Genomic DNA, 22,022 nt, shown 5'->3' with positions numbered 1-22,022 from the left:
CTATTTATCCATTTCTATTGATCTATTTCTATTGATCTATTTCTATAGCTCTATTTCTATTTATCTATTTCTATTTATCTATTTATATTGATCTATTTCTATTGATCTATTTCTATAGCTCTATTTCTATTTATCTATTTCTATTGATCTATTTCTATTGATCTATTTCTATTGATCTATTTATATTGCTCTATTTATATTGATCTAATTCTATTGATCTATTTCTATTGATCTATTTCTATAGCTCTATTTCTATTTATCCATTTCTATAGCTCCATTTCTATTGATCTATTAATATTGATCTATTTCTTTTTATCTATTTCTATTGATTTATTTATATTGATCTATTTATATTGATCTATTTATATTGCTCTATTTCTATTGATCTATTTCTATTGATCTATTTCTATTTATATTTATCTATTTATATTGCTCTATTTATATTGATCTAATTCGATTGATCTATATCTATTGATCTATTTCTATAGCTATTTCTATTTATCCATTTCTATTGATCTATTTCTATTGATCTATTTCTATTTATGTATTTATATTGATCTATTTCTATTGATCTATTTATATTGCTCTATTTATATTGATCTAATTCGATTGATCTATATCTATTGATCTATTTCTATAGCTCTATTTATATTTATCCATTTCTATTGATCTATTTCTATTGATCTATTTCTACTGATCTATTTCTATAGCTCTATTTCTATTTATCTATTTCTATTTATCTATTTATATTGATCTATTTCTATTGATCTATTTATATTGCTCTATTTATATTGATCTAATTCTATTGATCTATTTCTATTGATCTATTTCTATTGATCTATTTCTATTGCTTGATTTCTATTGATCTATTTCTATTGATCTATTTATTTTGATCTAATTCTATTGATCTATTTCTATAGCTCTATTTCTATTGATCTATTTCTATTGCTTGATTTCTATTGATCTATTTCTATTGATCTATTTCTATTGATCTATTTCTATTGATCTATTTCTATAGCTCTATTTTTATTGATCTATTTCTATTGATCTATTTCTATAGCTCTATTTCTTTTTATCTATTTCTATTGATCTATTTATATTGATCTAATTCTATTGATCTATTTCTATGGCTCTATTTCTATTGATCTATTAATATTGATCTATTTCTATTGATCTAATTCTATTGATCTATTTCTATAGCTCTATTTCTATTGATATATTTCTATTGCTTGATTTCTATTGATCTATTTCTATTGATCTATTTCTATTCATCTATTTCTATTCATCTATTTCTATTCATCTATTTCTATTGCTCTATTTCTATTGATCTATTTCTATTGATCTATTTCTATTTATCTATTTCTATTTATCTATTTCTATTGATCTATTTCTATTGATCTATTTCTATAGCTCTATTTCTATTGATCTATTTCTATTGATCTATTTCTATTGATCTATTTCTATAGCTCTATTTATATTGATCTAATTCTATTGATCTATTTCTATTGATCTATTTCTATAGCTCTCTTTCTATTTATCCATTTCTATAGCTCCATTTCTATTGATCTATTAATATTGATCTATTTCTTTTTATCTATTTCTATTGATCTATTTCTATTCATCTATTTCTATTGATTTATTTCTATTGATCTATTTCTATTGATCTATTTCTATTACTCTATTTATATTTCTACTTATCTATTTCTATTGATCTATTTATTTTGATCTATTTCTATTGATCTATTTCTATTGGTCTATTTCTATTGATCTATTTCTATTGATCTATTTCTATTGATCTATTTCTTTTTATCTATTTCTATTGATCTATTTATATTGATCTATTTATATTGATCTAATTCTATTGATCTATTTCTATAGTTGTATTTCTATTGATCTATTAATATTGATCTATTTCTATTGATCTAATTCTATTGATCTATTTCTATAGCTCTATTTCTATTGATCTATTTCTATTGCTTGATTTCTATTGATCTATTTCTATTGATCTATTTCTATTGATTTATTTCTATTGATCTATTTATATTGATCTATTTCTATTGATCTATTTCTATTGATCTATTTATATAGCTCTATTTCTATTGATCTATTTCTATTGATCTATTTCTATAGCTCTATTTCTTTTTATCTATTTCTATTGATCTATTTCTATTGATCTATTTATATTGATCTAATTCTATTGATCTATTTCTATAGCTCTATTTCTATTGATCTATTTCTATTGCTTGATTTCTATTGATCTATTTCTATTGATCTATATCTATTGATCTATTTCTATTTATCTATTTCTAGTGCTCTATTTCTATTGATCTATTTCTATTGATCTATTTCTATTGATCTATTTCTATTTATCTATTTCTATTTATCTATTTATATTGATCTATTTATATTGATCTATTTCTATTTATCTATTTCTATTGCTCTATTTCTATTGATCTATTTCTATTGATCTATTTCTATTGATCTATTTCTATATCTCTATTTCTATTGATCTATTTCTATTGATCTATTTATATAGCTCTATTTCTATTGATCTATTTCTATTGATCTATTTCTATTGATCTATTTATATTGCTCTATTTATATTGATCTAATTCGATTGATCTATATCTATTGATCTATTTCTATAGCTCTATTTATATTTATCCATTTCTATTGATCTATTTCTATTGATCTATTTCTACTGATCTATTTCTATAGCTCTATTTCTATTTATCTATTTCTATTTATCTATTTATATTGATCTATTTCTATTGATCTATTTATATTGCTCTATTTATATTGATCTAATTCTATTGATCTATTTCTATTGATCTATTTCTATTGATCTATTTCTATTGCTTGATTTCTATTGATCTATTTCTATTGATCTATTTATTTTGATCTAATTCTATTGATCTATTTCTATAGCTCTATTTCTATTGATCTATTTCTATTGCTTGATTTCTATTGATCTATTTCTATTGATCTATTTCTATTGATCTATTTCTATTGATCTATTTCTATAGCTCTATTTTTATTGATCTATTTCTATTGATCTATTTCTATAGCTCTATTTCTTTTTATCTATTTCTATTGATCTATTTATATTGATCTAATTCTATTGATCTATTTCTATGGCTCTATTTCTATTGATCTATTAATATTGATCTATTTCTATTGATCTAATTCTATTGATCTATTTCTATAGCTCTATTTCTATTGATATATTTCTATTGCTTAATTTCTATTGATCTATTTCTATTGATCTATTTCTATTCATCTATTTCTATTCATCTATTTCTATTCATCTATTTCTATTGCTCTATTTCTATTGATCTATTTCTATTGATCTATTTCTATTTATCTATTTCTATTTATCTATTTCTATTGATCTATTTCTATTGATCTATTTCTATAGCTCTATTTCTATTGATCTATTTCTATTGATCTATTTCTATTGATCTATTTCTATAGCTCTATTTATATTGATCTAATTCTATTGATCTATTTCTATTGATCTATTTCTATAGCTCTCTTTCTATTTATCCATTTCTATAGCTCCATTTCTATTGATCTATTAATATTGATCTATTTCTTTTTATCTATTTCTATTGATCTATTTCTATTCATCTATTTCTATTGATTTATTTCTATTGATCTATTTCTATTGATCTATTTCTATTACTCTATTTATATTTCTACTTATCTATTTCTATTGATCTATTTATTTTGATCTATTTCTATTGATCTATTTCTATTGGTCTATTTCTATTGATCTATTTCTATTGATCTATTTCTATTGATCTATTTCTTTTTATCTATTTCTATTGATCTATTTATATTGATCTATTTATATTGATCTAATTCTATTGATCTATTTCTATAGTTGTATTTCTATTGATCTATTAATATTGATCTATTTCTATTGATCTAATTCTATTGATCTATTTCTATAGCTCTATTTCTATTGATCTATTTCTATTGCTTGATTTCTATTGATCTATTTCTATTGATCTATTTCTATTGATTTATTTCTATTGATCTATTTATATTGATCTATTTCTATTGATCTATTTCTATTGATCTATTTATATAGCTCTATTTCTATTGATCTATTTCTATTGATCTATTTCTATAGCTCTATTTCTTTTTATCTATTTCTATTGATCTATTTCTATTGATCTATTTATATTGATCTAATTCTATTGATCTATTTCTATAGCTCTATTTCTATTGATCTATTTCTATTGCTTGATTTCTATTGATCTATTTCTATTGATCTATATCTATTGATCTATTTCTATTTATCTATTTCTAGTGCTCTATTTCTATTGATCTATTTCTATTGATCTATTTCTATTGATCTATTTCTATTTATCTATTTCTATTTATCTATTTATATTGATCTATTTATATTGATCTATTTCTATTTATCTATTTCTATTGCTCTATTTCTATTGATCTATTTCTATTGATCTATTTCTATTGATCTATTTCTATATCTCTATTTCTATTGATCTATTTCTATTGATCTATTTCTATTGATCTATTTCTATTGCTCTATTTCTATTGATCTATTTCTATTGATCTATTTCTATTGATCTATTTCTATATCTCTATTTCTATTGATCTATTTCTATTGATCTATTTCTATAGCTCTATTTCTATTTATCTATTTCTATTTATCTATTTATATTGATCTATTTCTATTGATCTATTTATATTGCTCTATTTATATTGATCTAATTCTATTGATCTATTTCTATTGATCTATTTCTATTGATCTATTAATATTGATCTATTTATTTTGATCTAATTCTATTGATCTATTTCTATAGCTCTATTTCTATTGATCTATTTCTATTGCTATTGATCTATTTCTATTGATCTATTTCTATAGCTCTATTTTTATTGATCTATTTCTATTGATCTATTTCTATAGCTCTATTTCTTTTTATCTATTTCTATTGATCTATTTATATTGATCTAATTCTATTGATCTATTTCTATAGCTCTATTTCTATTGATCTATTAATATTGATCTATTTCTATTGATCTAATTCTATTGATCTATTTCTATAGCTCTATTTCTATTGATCTATTTCTATTGCTTGATTTCTATTGATCTATTTCTATTGATCTATTTCTATTGATCTATTTCTATTCATCTATTTCTATTCATCTATTTCTATTGCTCTATTTCTATTGATCTATTTCTATTGATCTATTTCTATTTATCTATTTCTATTTATCTATTTCTATTGATCTATTTCTATTGATCTATTTCTATAGCTCTATTTCTATTGATCTATTTCTATTGATCTATTTCTATTGATCTATTTCTATAGCTCTATTTATATTGATCTAATTCTATTGATCTATTTCTATTGATCTATTTCTATAGCTCTCTTTCTATTTATCCATTTCTATAGCTCCATTTCTATTGATCTATTAATATTGATCTATTTCTTTTTATCTATTTCTATTGATCTATTTCTATTCATCTATTTCTATTGATTTATTTCTATTGATCTATTTCTATTGATCTATTTCTATTGCTCTATTTATATTTCTACTTATCTATTTCTATTGATCTATTTATTTTGATCTATTTCTATTGATCTATTTCTATTGGTCTATTTCTATTGATCTATTTCTATTGATCTATTTCTATTGATCTATTTCTTTTTATCTATTTCTATTGATCTATTTATATTGATCTATTTATATTGATCTAATTCTATTGATCTATTTCTATAGTTGTATTTCTATTGATCTATTAATATTGATCTATTTCTATTGATCTAATTCTATTGATCTATTTCTATAGCTCTATTTCTATTGATCTATTTCTATTGCTTGATTTCTATTGATCTATTTCTATTGATCTATTTCTATTGATTTATTTCTATTGATCTATTTATATTGATCTATTTCTATTGATCTATTTCTATTGATCTATTTATATAGCTCTATTTCTATTGATCTATTTCTATTGATCTATTTCTATAGCTCTATTTCTTTTTATCTATTTCTATTGATCTATTTATATTGATCTATTTATATTGATCTAATTCTATTGATCTATTTCTATAGCTCTATTTCTATTGATCTATTTCTATTGCTTGATTTCTATTGATCTATTTCTATTGATCTATATCTATTGATCTATTTCTATTTATCTATTTCTAGTGCTCTATTTCTATTGCTCTATTTCTATTGATCTATTTCTATTGATCTATTTTTATTGCTCTATTTCTATTGATCTATTTATATTGATCTATTTCTATTGATCTATTTATATTGCTCTATTTATATTGATCTAATTCTATTGATCTATTTCTATTGATCAATTTCTATAGCTCTATTTCTATTTATCTATTTCTATTGATCTATTTCCATTAATCTATTTCTATTGATCTATTTCTATAGCTCTATTTCTATTGATCTATTTCTATGTATCTATTTATATTGATCTATTTCTATTGATCTATTTATATTGCTCTATTTATATTGATCTAATTCTATTGATCTATTTCTATTGATCTATTTCTATAGCTCTATTTCTACTTATCCATTTCTATAGCTCCATTTCTATTGATCTATTAATATTGATCTATTTCTTTTATCTATTTCTATTGATCTATTTCTATTGATCTATTTCTATTGATCTATTTCTATTGCTCTATTTATATTGATCTAATTCTATTGATCTATTTCTATTGATCTATTTCTATAGCTCTATTTCTATTTATCTATTTCTATTGATCTATTTCTATTGATCTATTTCTATTGATCTATTTATATTGCTCTATTTATATTGATCTAATTCTATTGATCTATTTCTATTGATCTATTTCTATAGCTCTATTTCTATTTATCCATTTCTATAGCTCCATTTCTATTGATCTATTAATATTGATCTATTTCTTTTTATCTATTTCTATTGATTTATTTATATTGATCTATTTATATTGATCTATTTATATTGATCTATTTATATTGCTCTATTTCTATTGATCTATTTCTATTTATCTATTTATATTGCTCTATTTCTATTGATCTATTTCTATTGATCTATTTATATTGCTCTATTTATATTTATCTAATTCGATTGATCTATATCTATTGATCTATTTCTATAGCTCTATTTCTATTTATCCATTTCTATTGATCTATTTCTATTGATCTATTTCTATAGCTCTATTTCTATTTATCTATTTCTATTTATCTATTTATATTGATCTATTTCTATTGATCTATTTCTATAGCTCTATTTCTATTTATCTATTTCTATTGATCTATTTCTATTGATCTATTTCTATTGATCTATTTATATTGCTCTATTTATATTGATCTAATTCTATTGATCTATTTCTATTGATCTATTTCTATAGCTCTATTTCTATTTATCCATTTCTATAGCTCCATTTCTATTGATCTATTAATATTGATCTATTTCTTTTTATCTATTTCTATTGATTTATTTATATTGATCTATTTATATTGATCTATTTATATTGCTCTATTTCTATTGATCTATTTCTATTGATCTATTTCTATTTATATTTATCTATTTCTATTGATCTATTTATATTGCTCTATTTATATTGATCTAATTCGATTGATCTATATCTATTGATCTATTTCTATAGCTATTTCTATTTATCCATTTCTATTGATCTATTTCTATTGATCTATTTCTATTTATGTATTTATATTGATCTATTTCTATTGATCTATTTATATTGCTCTATTTATATTGATCTAATTCGATTGATCTATATCTATTGATCTATTTCTATAGCTCTATTTATATTTATCCATTTCTATTGATCTATTTCTATTGATCTATTTCTACTGATCTATTTCTATAGCTCTATTTCTATTTATCTATTTCTATTTATCTATTTATATTGATCTATTTCTATTGATCTATTTATATTGCTCTATTTATATTGATCTAATTCTATTGATCTATTTCTATTGATCTATTTCTATTGATCTATTTCTATTGCTTGATTTCTATTGATCTATTTATATTGATCTATTTATTTTGATCTAATTCTATTGATCTATTTCTATAGCTCTATTTCTATTGATCTATTTCTATTGCTTGATTTCTATTGATCTATTTCTATTGATCTATTTCTATTGATCTATTTCTATTGATCTATTTCTATAGCTCTATTTTTATTGATCTATTTCTATTGATCTATTTCTATAGCTCTATTTCTTTTTATCTATTTCTATTGATCTATTTATATTGTACTAATTCTATTGATCTATTTCTATGGCTCTATTTCTATTGATCTATTAATATTGATCTATTTCTATTGATCTAATTCTATTGATCTATTTCTATAGCTCTATTTCTATTGATCTATTTCTATTGCTTGATTTCTATTGATCTATTTCTATTGATCTATTTCTATTCATCTATTTCTATTCATCTATTTCTATTCATCTATTTCTATTGCTCTATTTCTATTGATCTATTTCTATTGATCTATTTCTATTTATCTATTTCTATTTATCTATTTCTATTGATCTATTTCTATTGATCTATTTCTATAGCTCTATTTCTATTGATCTATTTCTATTGATCTATTTCTATTGATCTATTTCTATAGCTCTATTTATATTGATCTAATTCTATTGATCTATTTCTATTGATCTATTTCTATAGCTCTCTTTCTATTTATCCATTTCTATAGCTCCATTTCTATTGATCTATTAATATTGATCTATTTCTTTTTATCTATTTCTATTGATCTATTTCTATTCATCTATTTCTATTGATTTATTTCTATTGATCTATTTCTATTGATCTATTTCTATTACTCTATTTATATTTCTACTTATCTATTTCTATTGATCTATTTATTTTGATCTATTTCTATTGATCTATTTCTATTGGTCTATTTCTATTGATCTATTTCTATTGATCTATTTCTATTGATCTATTTCTTTTTATCTATTTATATTGATCTATTTATATTGATCTATTTATATTGATCTAATTCTATTGATCTATTTCTATAGTTGTATTTCTATTGATCTATTAATATTGATCTATTTCTATTGATCTAATTCTATTGATCTATTTCTATAGCTCTATTTCTATTGATATATTTCTATTGCTTGATTTCTATTGATCTATTTCTATTGATCTATTTCTATTGATTTATTTCTATTGATCTATTTATATTGATCTATTTCTATTGATCTATTTCTATTGATCTATTTATATAGCTCTATTTCTATTGATCTATTTCTATTGATCTATTTCTATAGCTCTATTTCTTTTTATCTATTTCTATTGATCTATTTCTATTGATCTATTTATATTGATCTAATTCTATTGATCTATTTCTATAGCTCTATTTCTATTGATCTATTTCTATTGCTTGATTTCTATTGATCTATTTCTATTGATCTATATCTATTGATCTATTTCTATTTATCTATTTCTAGTGCTCTATTTCTATTGATCTATTTCTATTGATCTATTTCTATTGATCTATTTCTATTTATCTATTTCTATTTATCTATTTATATTGATCTATTTCTATTGATCTATTTCTATTTATCTATTTCTATTGCTCTATTTCTATTGATCTATTTCTATTGATCTATTTCTATTGATCTATTTCTATATCTCTATTTCTATTGATCTATTTCTATTGATCTATTTCTATTGATCTATTTCTATTGCTCTATTTCTATTGATCTATTTCTATTGATCTATTTCTATTGATCTATTTCTATATCTCTATTTCTATTGATCTATTTCTATTGATCTATTTCTATTGATCTATTTCTATAGCTCTATTTCTATTTATCTATTTCTATTTATCTATTTATATTGATCTATTTCTATTGATCTATTTATATTGCTCTATTTATATTGATCTAATTCTATTGATCTATTTCTATTGATCTATTTCTATTGATCTATTAATATTGATCTATTTATTTTGATCTAATTCTATTGATCTATTTCTATAGCTCTATTTCTATTGATCTATTTCTATTGCTATTGATCTATTTCTATTGATCTATTTCTATAGCTCTATTTTTATTGATCTATTTCTATTGATCTATTTCTATAGCTCTATTTCTTTTTATCTATTTCTATTGATCTATTTATATTGATCTAATTCTATTGATCTATTTCTATAGCTCTATTTCTATTGATCTATTAATATTGATCTATTTCTATTGATCTAATTCTATTGATCTATTTCTATAGCTCTATTTCTATTGATCTATTTCTATTGCTTGATTTCTATTGATCTATTTCTATTCATCTATTTCTATTGCTCTATTTCTATTGATCTATTTCTATTGATCTATTTCTATTTATCTATTTCTATTTATCTATTTCTATTGATCTATTTCTATTGATCTATTTCTATAGCTCTATTTCTATTGATCTATTTCTATTGATCTATTTCTATTGATCTATTTCTATAGCTCTATTTATATTGATCTAATTCTATTGATCTATTTCTATTGATCTATTTCTATAGCTCTCTTTCTATTTATCCATTTCTATAGCTCCATTTCTATTGATCTATTAATATTGATCTATTTCTTTTTATCTATTTCTATTGATCTATTTCTATTCATCTATTTCTATTGATTTATTTCTATTGATCTATTTCTATTGATCTATTTCTATTGCTCTATTTATATTTCTACTTATCTATTTCTATTGATCTATTTATTTTGATCTATTTCTATTGATCTATTTCTATTGGTCTATTTCTATTGATCTATTTCTATTGATCTATTTCTATTGATCTATTTCTTTTTATCTATTTCTATTGATCTATTTATATTAATCTATTTATATTGATCTAATTCTATTGATCTATTTCTATAGTTGTATTTCTATTGATCTATTAATATTGATCTATTTCTATTGATCTAATTCTATTGATCTATTTCTATAGCTCTATTTCTATTGATCTATTTCTATTGCTTGATTTCTATTGATCTATTTCTATTGATCTATTTCTATTGATTTATTTCTATTGATCTATTTATATTGATCTATTTCTATTGATCTATTTCTATTGATCTATTTATATAGCTCTATTTCTATTGATCTATTTCTATTGATCTATTTCTATAGCTCTATTTCTTTTTATCTATTTCTATTGATCTATTTATATTGATCTATTTATATTGATCTAATTCTATTGATCTATTTCTATAGCTCTATTTCTATTGATCTATTTCTATTGCTTGATTTCTATTGATCTATTTCTATTGATCTATATCTATTGATCTATTTCTATTTATCTATTTCTAGTGCTCTATTTCTATTGATCTATTTCTATTGATCTATTTCTATTGATCTATTTCTATTTATCTATTTCTATTTATCTATTTATATTGATCTATTTCTATTGATCTATTTCTATTTATCTATTTCTATTGCTCTATTTCTATTGATCTATTTCTATTGATCTATTTCTATTGATCTATTTCTATATCTCTATTTCTATTGATCTATTTCTATTGATCTATTTCTATTTATCTATTTCTATTGCTCTATTTCTATTGATCTATTTCTATTGATCTATTTCTATTGATCTATTTCTATATCTCTATTTCTATTGATCTATTTCTATTGATCTATTTCTATTGATCTATTTCTATTGCTCTATTTCTATTGATCTATTTCTATTGATCTATTTCTATTGCTCTATTTCTATTTATCTATTTCTATTGATCTATTTCTATAGCACCCTTTGCAGGGCGCTTTAAGATGAAATCCGACGGCGTTCAGCGAGGAAGTTGATGGAATGGATTGAGGGACAGGGGCTGTGAAATGGAGCTGATGCTGCAGGGGTAGCTAACGGAAAATAATAAGGTGGAACGTGATGGCGGGTGAGGATCTCCGATGGGTGCAGCGTGGATGAGAGGCAGTGGGGTACGGGGCACGTGCGTGAAGTCGTGAAAATGGGCATGGGTGAGGTTAGGCGGAGGGTCGTAGGGGCTGAGGTTTGGTGGCCGGGCAGTCGAGCCGATGGAGGAGCGCAGTGTAGGGCTGGGGGTAGAGATGTGGCCGGGTGAAAAGAGGTCGGAGCCCGGATCAGGAAGACGAACGGGGAGGCTGGGAGTGGGCTACCGTCGGGTGAAGGAACCCGTCGGCGGTGGAAGGCGGCGGAAGATTAAAAAGCGATCGAGAAGAGAAAGGCGCCGAGGGCCTAGCGACAGGTCGAAAGCGTGATGCGAGAGTCTGACGTGGGGTGCGAGTTTGTCCCAGGGTGCAACGGGGCAAGGAGAGAGAGAAAGAACAAAAGCGAGACTGGGCGCAAGGAGGCGACGGAACAGCGAGAAAAACGGGAATATTGAGATCGAAGGGAGTGCGAAGGGACGTACAGTAGAAAGAGATGAGAGAAGAGAGGTTGGCCCGGGGCAAGACCGTGCAGAGCTTTGGATACTCTAGGGCAGGGGTGGGCAAATTTGTTGACTCGCGGGCCACAATGGGTTCTAAAATTTGACAGAGGGGCCGGGCCAGGAACAGCTGGATGGAGTGTTTGTGTGAACTAAATATAAATGACGTGTTAAACATCATTACATGAAACGATTTGGCCTTTATCAGGTAGCAAAGCATTTATCTGCAAGGCAATTTAACAAATTGCACGAACATGAACAATACAAAAACATGTCGTAACTCCCGGTCAAAGTGCGCCATCTAATGGGGAAATGGGGGCATTACAGGAGAAAGGTAAATTTAATTTAATAATAATAATATTTGGACAAGTTCGGCGGGCCGGATTAAAATTCCCAACGGGCCGTATACACCCCGGGGGCCGTACTTTGCCCACGTCTGCTCTAGGCCGAGGAATTTTAAAAGGCAGAAGCGACAGACCGGAAGCCGGTGAGGCTGCTGAAGGAGAGGAGGGCAGTGAGGTTGTGTGTGCAAGGTTTAGCTGGGCGCGTGCAGCCGCGTCTTGGATGTGTTGGAGAGGGATGAAGGCGTAGTAAGCAGGGAGACCGATCAGGAGCGAGTGGAAGTAATCCGGACGATCGAAGACAAGGGGGAGTGGACGGGGAGTTTGGCGCCAGCGGTGGCGATGAGCGGGCGGATTTTTCCCGATGTTGTACAGATGATAACGGCGCGCATACAGGCAATGTGGAAAGTGAAGAGGAGAGTGGAATCGAAGGTAACGCTAAGAGTTAGGGTGGTAGAGTTTGGGAAGAGGCTATCGGGGGAGGGAGGTGGGGGAGGTAGAGAAACAATTGGAGGGTGTATATACTATATATATTCTTGGTTCTTTTGGTAAAGTCACGTTGAAGGGAAACAATAAAATAATAAAATATATATAAAACAACAAAATTCTCACGATGTTTCGACTGTAACACAAACAGTCATCATCAGGTGACTGTTTGTGTTACGGTAAAGTCACGTGGGTAAAAAAAAAATCAATGAAAACTAAACTAAATCACGACGTTTCGGGCGCAACACAAGCGTCCTTCTTCAGGTGGGGACGTGTGACAAGAGATTATAAAGTCGCGGGGCATGGAGAGAGGGGGGGGGGCATGGTGAGTGTGGGGGCTTTGTGATGTAGGCTGGGAGGTGCAATTGGAGGGTGCAGGAAGGGGGTGAGTGAGAGGATAAAAAGAAAAGTACTGAGGTTTTGGGAAGGATTTAGAAAAGGAAATGTTGGGTCATCCACGCTTTCATGGCTGTCGGGCAGGATGAGATGCGGAGGGAAAGATCATGGAGATGCGTAGAGGGACATAGATGTACACAGAAGCACATGGAAATGCGTGGAGGCACACAGGGATACCTAGGGTGACACGAAGATACACAGAGATAAGGAGAGATACACAGAGATAAGTAAAGATACACAGAGGCACAGAGTGTCCCACGGAGATCCGCAGAGAAAGCGTGCGTCTGCCCATCCACCAGGAGGATCTCAGTCACGTCCACCACCAAGCACCACTACCACCAAGCACCACCACCACCACTGCCACCAAGCACCACCACCACCACCACTAACACCCGGCACCACCACCACCTCCAACATTGCCACTGTAACCCCAACGACGATGATGAGCCGAAGGGAGTTCACGGCATCTTATCTCATTCGTGTTCGTGTGGAGAGATTGTATCACTTACCACTGCTGTAAACCCCTTATCAGTGCCCTACCGTATTACAGACAAATTCAGACCTCATTGGTCACCCCGTGCCCCTTATATATCTCAACGTCCATCCTACAAAGTCCCATCGCGAGTGAGAAACACAAACAAATAGACAATCACCACTAGTACACTCACCACTAGTACAATCACCACTAGTACATTCATCATTACTATACTCACCACTACTACACTCATCACTACTACACTTACCACTAGTACACTCATCACTACTACACTCACTACTTGCAAACTCACAACTGGTACACTCACCACTACTACACTCATCACTACTACACTCACCACTAGTACCCTCACCACCACATTCTTGTCAACCCCTTTTCAGTGTCCTACCTTATTACAGACCAATCCTAGACCTCATTGGTCACCCCGTGCCCCTTATAAATCTCAACGTTCATCCTACAAAGTCTCATCACAAGGAGAGAAACATCAACAAATAGACAAAAAAAAGTTTTATTTTTCCCATATTCAAACGGCTGTACGCCGTATGGACCTGAAAGCGCAACTTCCCTGTACAAGGATACGGGGTAAACCGTACGGGTTGACAGCTCTGACTCACCATCGATAGCTCACCAAACGTGGCGGTCACAAGCACGTGCAGACGCGGACAATCGTGACGTAACAAAGAAGACACAAGCCCCCTTCTCTGATTGGTTAGTTAACGGGGTCTGAAAAGGGGTGGTAGGTGATTGGGTTTAGAGGCAGGGGGAGTGTTTGATTAAGGGGATTGGAGGTGAGGAATATTAAATGGAAAAGGCTGGGTATGGGTTGTAACAAGGGTAGTGGTACTAGCAGGGTAGTGGTAGTGAAAAGGGTAGTGGTACTAACAGGGTAGTGGTAGTGATAGGGGGTAGTTGGTAGGGGTAGTGGTAGTGATATGTGTAGTGGTAGTGATAGGGGTAGTGGTTGTCACAGGGTAGTGGTACTAACAGGGTAGTGGTAGTGATAGTGGTAGTTGGTAGTGGTAGTGATATGTGTAGTGGTAGTGATAGGGGTAGTGGTTGTCACAGGGTAGTGGTAGGGGTAATGGTAGTGATAGGGGTAGTGATAGTGATGGGGGGTAGTGGTAGTGATATGTGTAGTGGTAGTGATAGGGGTAGTGGTACTAACAGGGTGGTGGTAGAGGTAGTGATAGTGGTAGGGGTAATGGTAGTGATATGTGTAGTGGTAGTGATAGGGGTAGTGGTTGTCACAGGGTAGTGGTAGGGGTAATGGTAGTGATAGGGGTAGTGATAGTGATAGGGGGTAGTGGTAGTGATATGTGTAGTGGTAGTGATAGAGGTAGTGGTACTAACAGGGTGGTGGTAGAGGTAGTGATAGTGGTCGGGGGTAGGGGTAATGGTAGTGATATGTGTAGTGGTAGTGATAGGGGTAGTGGTTGTCACAGGGTAGTGGTAGGGGTAATGGTAGTGATAGGGGTAGTGGTACTAACATGGTAGTGGTAGGGGTAGTGATAGTGGTAAGGGGTCGTGGTAGGGGTAGTGGTAGTGATATGTGTAGTGGTAGTGATAGGGGTAGTGGTAGTGGTTGTCACAGGGTAGTGGTAGGGGTAATGGTAGTGACAGGGGTAGTGGTCAGGGTACATAACTCATCTTCCCGACCCCACAAAGGCCGCGTCCTCCGGCTGACGTCTCGGCCCCACGACACGGAGCTCCACGCACATCTTTCACTCGCGCGTCATCAATTATACAGCTGCTGCTGCGGAGCCATTAGGCCTGGGGGAGGGGTGGGGGGCAGGGCAGGAGGCGTGATGGGGAAGGGGGGGGAGAGGGGTGGAGATGAAGCAGAGCTTATGTGGAGGGTCGCACCTCCAAGCCACGTGTTCGGCTAAACCTCGCCACGTGATCGGCCGATCCTCGCCACGTGGTCACCAGTACCTCGCCCACGTAATCATTCGAACCTCTCCACGTGGTTAGCTGAAGCTCGCCACGTGATTGCCCGAACCTCGGCAGGAGATCACCTGAGGATCGCCACGTGATCATCCGAACATCGCCACGTGATTACCCGAACCTCGGCACGTGATCACCTGAGGATCGCCACGTGATTATCCGAACATCGCCACGTGATTATTCAAACATCGCCACGTGTCACCCATACCTCGCCACGTGATCACTCGTACCTCGCCACGCGATCACCTGAACATTGCCACGTGATTACCCTTTACCTCGGCACGTCATCACCTGAGGATCGCCACGTGATCATCCGAACATCGCCACGTGATCATCCGTACCTCGCCACGTGTCACTCGAACCTCGGCACGTGATCAACTGAACATCACCACGTGATCTTCCGCACCTCTCCACGTGGTTACCTCTGTCTCACCACGTGATCAACTGAACATCACCACGTGCTCAGCCACACCTGTTGTCCTGTGCACCGCCTCACTCGTTCACACTGCTGGGATTCAGCCCAAGCGATCGCACCTCCGATGAGCACGGTTCGCTACGTACAGTGCGAAAGAGGTTCACACCGTACGTAGTTCAACACACATACGCAGGAACGCTCCCCTATCCGGTGTCTCCCTCCTGCAATAGCGACTACACACCACACTCACCGCAAGACACCACTCACCACCACAAGCACCACCAAATACCACTCACCAAAAACGCGCCACTCCCTACCACATGCACCACTCACCACCACACGCCGCTCACCACTCCGCACCACACTCCTCACCACACACCCGCGCATGCCTTGTGTTTTGTGTGTGTGTACGCTTGGGAGTATTTGAGTCGCCTCTTCGTGTTCATGCAGCTGCTTATTGACACCCACAGCGGTATTTATCGCATTGCATTGAGCCCTCACCTGCGACTGAGGTCACGTGCGTGCGTGTCCAGTTGAATATTCACCACGTGGCACAGTCGGGGAGCACAGGTGGTGAATCTGCCGGTCATCCCTGTCGGTCAACAGGTAAACACCTCGGTCTGTCTCGTGAGCTCCTGCACCTAGCCTGGCACAGCAGTCAACCCATAACATCGTACCTCGCCCACGTGATCACCCGTACCTCGTCACGTGATCAGCTGAACCTCTCACGTGATTGCCTGAGTCTCACCACGTGTTCACCCGAACCTCGCCACGTGTTCACCCGTGCCTCGCCACGTGATCACCCGTGCCTCGCCACGTGATCACCCGTGCCTCGCCACGTGATCACTCGTCCCTCGCCACGTGATCACCCGTGCCTCGCCACGTGTCATCGGCCATACGCCCTGAGACATCCACCTTAGATGGTACCCAATGTAAGTTGGTACATTTATAAACTCGCAATTCTTATAGCCTAGTAGGTTTTCACGAGTGCGCAGTCCCCATACATTGGTAAGCTCTACGAAGCAGCTCTGTCTCGCATCTTCGACTGGACTGGTTCAATGTCTCTGACAAGTCTCGAACATCGTGCAGCGGTAGTGAGCTCCAGAACGACGAGTAGGTGAGTGAGTGGGCGAGTAGGTGATTGGGTGGGTGAGTAGGTGAGTGGGTGGGCGAGTAGGTGAGTGGGTGGGCGAGTAGGTGATTGGGTGGGCGAGTAGGTGAGTGGGTGGGCGAGTAGGTGAGTGGGTGGGCGAGTAGGTGAGTGAGTGGGTAGGCAAGTTCCAGTCCGATAGACACTACTGCTCCTCCCCACCATCATCACCACCACCTCAACAACAACCGCCGCTCGCCACTGTGGCAGTGACGTCACCACGGCGCTTGTGCCAGGCTATGTGCACGTTGAGGCCACGTAAAGTGTCAACTGCCCGCTGGCAGTAGGTCACGGAGCAGACCCAGCAGGTGCCACAAGGGGTCGACTGACTGAGATGACTGCCCCATACTGTGCCAACTTACTGTGAAATTTCGATTTAAAGCTTTCGTGACTGCAAGGATTCATCTTCTTTGGTTATTTCGGTAAAGTCACGTAGAATGAGAATAAAATAATAAAATAAAACGTCGTGAGAATTTGATTATTTTATTTATTATTTTATTCTCATTCTACGTGACTTTACCGAAAGAACCAAAGAAGATGAAAACTTACTGTGATTTAGCCGCTCGGCACTCCGCACATTGTTGTAGGCGTCGCTCCTCTGTCCTCCGTTGTTGCTGGGGGGCGAATGCCTCAAACTGCCCAGTAGCATCCTTCACAAGCTTCCTCCACAGAGGACGATCTTGACACCGCTGGTACCGGTCATCAGCAGGTCCAGTGAGCTCCACATCCTCTTGTGCCACATCACTCCATCTCTAGCCCATGCCACACCCGTTTAGCCACTCGATCTGGCCATATAAAAGCTGTTTAGGCATGCGGTGGCTGGGCATGTGCACTACATAACCATCCAACGCTGCATTGCCTGCCAGAGGAGCTTATTGATGGAACTGTGTCTAGATCTTTCAAGGATTTGTGAGCTCCTCACACAATCCAAAATGGTTTAACGCAGGATGGATCGTAGGCAGGCCAGCCTAAATGTTTCTAACTGGCGAAGATGTTCCATTAGGGGGTCCACATTTCGCAAGCATAGAGGAGGGCATGACCGTGGCCGAGAAGACCCGAATCTTTGTGTGGAGCTAGAGACCAGGTAGCTTCCACACAGCGTTACGCAACCAATTAAAAGATAATGCTGTTCAACTGATTCAGAGTGAGACCTCTGTTGTCAAACCGAAGCCGGTCATGAGCACACTGCCCAGGTATGGGACACTCTCCACTCACTCCACAACTGCCCCGTCGCCAATTGGGAGTTGTGGGGGTGGAGTGTCTGATGGAACAAAATACTCAGGCAGGTGCTTAGTTTTGGTGGGGCTGATGGTAAGGCCCCACCTCGCAGTGGCACGCTCCAGGTTCAGCAGCAGTGCCGCCAACTCCTCATCTGAGTCAGCAGCAATCACCAGATCATCGGCATAAGCCTCCTCATTCTCTGACGTGGGATACAGCAGACGATGAGAGCGGGCCTGTCTCTGGGGACGTCTGCACCGCGTACCCAAAGCAGCCGTTGCAGCTGCATGAGCCACAGTCCTAAACCTCGCCCATTTCCCCTCGACATCAGGAGGAGTGGGGGACGATGCCAAACCCAGCTGCAAGCGATGATGAAATTCTCGCTTTCAACTTTCATCAGCTGAGACCATGCCACTAAGGGCTTGAATGGGGTCCTGGGTGTACACCCACCACCGGAATGGAAGAATGGCAGGCGCATCTTACAGATGACAAGCCGATGGTTAGTGGGCAGATCAGCTCCACGGTAGGTCCTGGTGTCAAGGCCATGGGCCCGCATCCGCTGTTCCGTCACTATGTAGTCTAGCAGATGTTATTGCTTGGACCCGGCATGCGTACAATAATGTTGTGTGGATGCGCCGATGCTCATGGGCTGCAAAAAAGTCTAGCAGCCTCCTACCATCACCACCACCATCATCACCACCACCACCATCACCACCACTACCATCACCACCACCACCCCCACCATCACCACCATCATCGCCATCACCACGACCGCCGCCGCCACCACCACGTGGTTAATGCGCAGAGTCGGCCCGGCTTAAATCATTCACGAGGCCTCCATTTGTGAGCTAAAAATAGCGGAGTCGTCCGCACGCCCCCCAACGCCCCCCCCCCCCTCGTGGTGATGAGAAATCTCCATGAAATATGAACAACGACAGCCAGAGTGGGGGTGGGAGAGGAGGATGTGACACGGGGGGGTTGGTGGGTGGGTTGGGGGGTTGGTGGGGGGGTTTGTGGGTGGGGGGGGGGGTGGTGAGGGCGTTGGTAGGTTGATGGGTGGGGGGGGGGGGGTTGGTGGGTGGGTTGGTGAGTGTTTGGTGGGTGGCTTGTTGGGTGGGTGGGCTGGTGAGTGTGGGGTGGGTGGGTTGGTTGGTGAGTGGGGGGGTGCGTGGGTTGGTTGGTGGGTGGGTTGGTGAGTGTGAGGTGGTTGGGTTGGTTGGTGAGTGGGGGGGTGCGTGGGTTGTTGGGTGGGTGGGTGGGTTGGTTGGTGCGTGGCGGGATTTGTGGGTGGGTGGATGGGGGGGAATGTTCCCCAATCAAGTTAGTTACCCACACGTACCCGGCACGCCCCGCCCCTCGCCCCACGGGGCCCGCAGCGCCCTCCGGCCGAAGTCGCGCCGAGCGCTTGGCCGCCGGCTACCGGTCTCCGCGGCCGCTGCATCGGTGGAGGGCCGACGTCCGCGAACCGGGCCCTCGGCCACGGGCGAGCGTGACTCGAACTGCGGCGGTGGTAGGGGAAACAAAGGCGGACGGGCGCGGGCGCTGGCCACCCACGGGGCTCGCGTCGGCCGTGCCGGGCTTCACAGCTGGTGCTGCTGGTGGTGCTGCTACTCGCCGACAGCGCTTGCCCCAAAGGCTACGCGGGGTTCTCTTTGTCCGTGTGTGTGGGGAGCGGTGGTGCAGCGGTTAGCGCTGCGCTGCGCTGCGCTACGAATCCCGGCGACCCGGGTTCGATTCCCGCTCACGGCCAACACCACCGGTGTCCATTATCTGAACCGGTCCTGGGCCTCCCCTAGGTCGACTCGGCCTCAAACGAGTAACCTGGTGCGATGTGTAGTAAAACGTCGCCACTGAGGGAGACAAAGGCGGCCTTGGCGTGGTGCTGGACACCCACCCCCCTCGTGTGCCACAGTGCCGGTAGCCTTCATAGGTGCTGCTGCTGCTGCTGCTGCTCGCTAACAGCACTTGCCCCAGCAGCCTGTGAAGGCTACACGGGTGAGGAGGGGGGGGGGGTGAACCTTTGTCTCTCTCTCTCTCTGATTTTTTTGGGTCGTTCCTGGGCATCGGTTCACATTTCCGCGGCTGTCTGTCTCTCTCTGTCTGTCTGTCGAGCGCACGTGCCAGGGAATGAAAGGTCGCGCGCGAGGGAATGAAATACTCGCGCGCGAGTGAATGAGGAGCGAACGAGTGGAGGGGGCGGGGTTGGGAATAGTGAACGAGCGAGCCGGAGCGAGCCGGAGCGTGATCGATGTGAATGGCAGCGCGTGAGTGAGGGAATGAAAGATCGCGCTTCGAGTGAATGAGGAGGGAAGGAGGGGAGGGAGGGGAGGGAGGGGAGGGAAGGAGGGGAGGGAGGGGAGGGCGAGTGAATGAGCGCGTGGGTGAATGAGGCGAGCCGGCGCACGAGGGAATGAAAGATCGCGCTTCGAGTGAATGAGGAGGGAAGGAGGGGAGGGAGGGGAGGGGAGGGCGAGTGAATGAGGAGGGAAGGAGGGGAAGGAGGGGAGGGGAGGGCGAGTGAATGAGCGCGTGGGTGAATGAGGCGAGCCGGCGCACGAGGGAATGAAAGATCGCGCTTCGAGTGAATGAGGAGGGAAGGAAGGGAGGGAGGGGGGGGCGAGTGAATGAGCGCGCGAGACGAGTGAATGAACGGTGAACGATGCAGCGAACGGACGAATGAAGAGCGCCTTGAGTGACGATCGCGAGCGAATGAGCTTCACGAGGAGCAGCGACGAGCAGAGGAGAACGAGCGAACGAATGAGCGCACAAGGGAATGAAACGGCGCGATGTGACGATGTGGCGATGTGTGGATGTGACGATGTGTGGATGTATGGATGTGTGGATGTGACGATGACGATGTGACGATGTGACGATGTGTGGATGTGACGATGTGACGATGTGTGGATGTGACGATGACGATGTGACGATGACGATGTGTGGATGTGACGATGTGTGGATGTGACGATGTGTGGATGTGTTGATGTGACGATGTAACGATGTGACGATGTGACGATGTGTGGATGTGACGATGTGTGGATGTGACGATGTGTCGATGTGGCGATGACGATGTGACGATGTGGCGATGTGGCGATGTGACGATGTGTGGATGTGTCGATGTGACGATGTGGCGATGTAACGATGTGACGATGTGGCGATGACGAT

Source organism: Petromyzon marinus, chromosome 65 (genome assembly GCF_048934315.1).
Source record: "Petromyzon marinus isolate PM22_M1 ecotype Great Lakes invasive population chromosome 65, UKy_Petmar_22M1.pri1.0, whole genome shotgun sequence".
Lineage (NCBI taxonomy): Eukaryota > Metazoa > Chordata > Hyperoartia > Petromyzontiformes > Petromyzontidae > Petromyzon > Petromyzon marinus.
Note: the sequence above shows the minus strand (reverse complement) of the source record.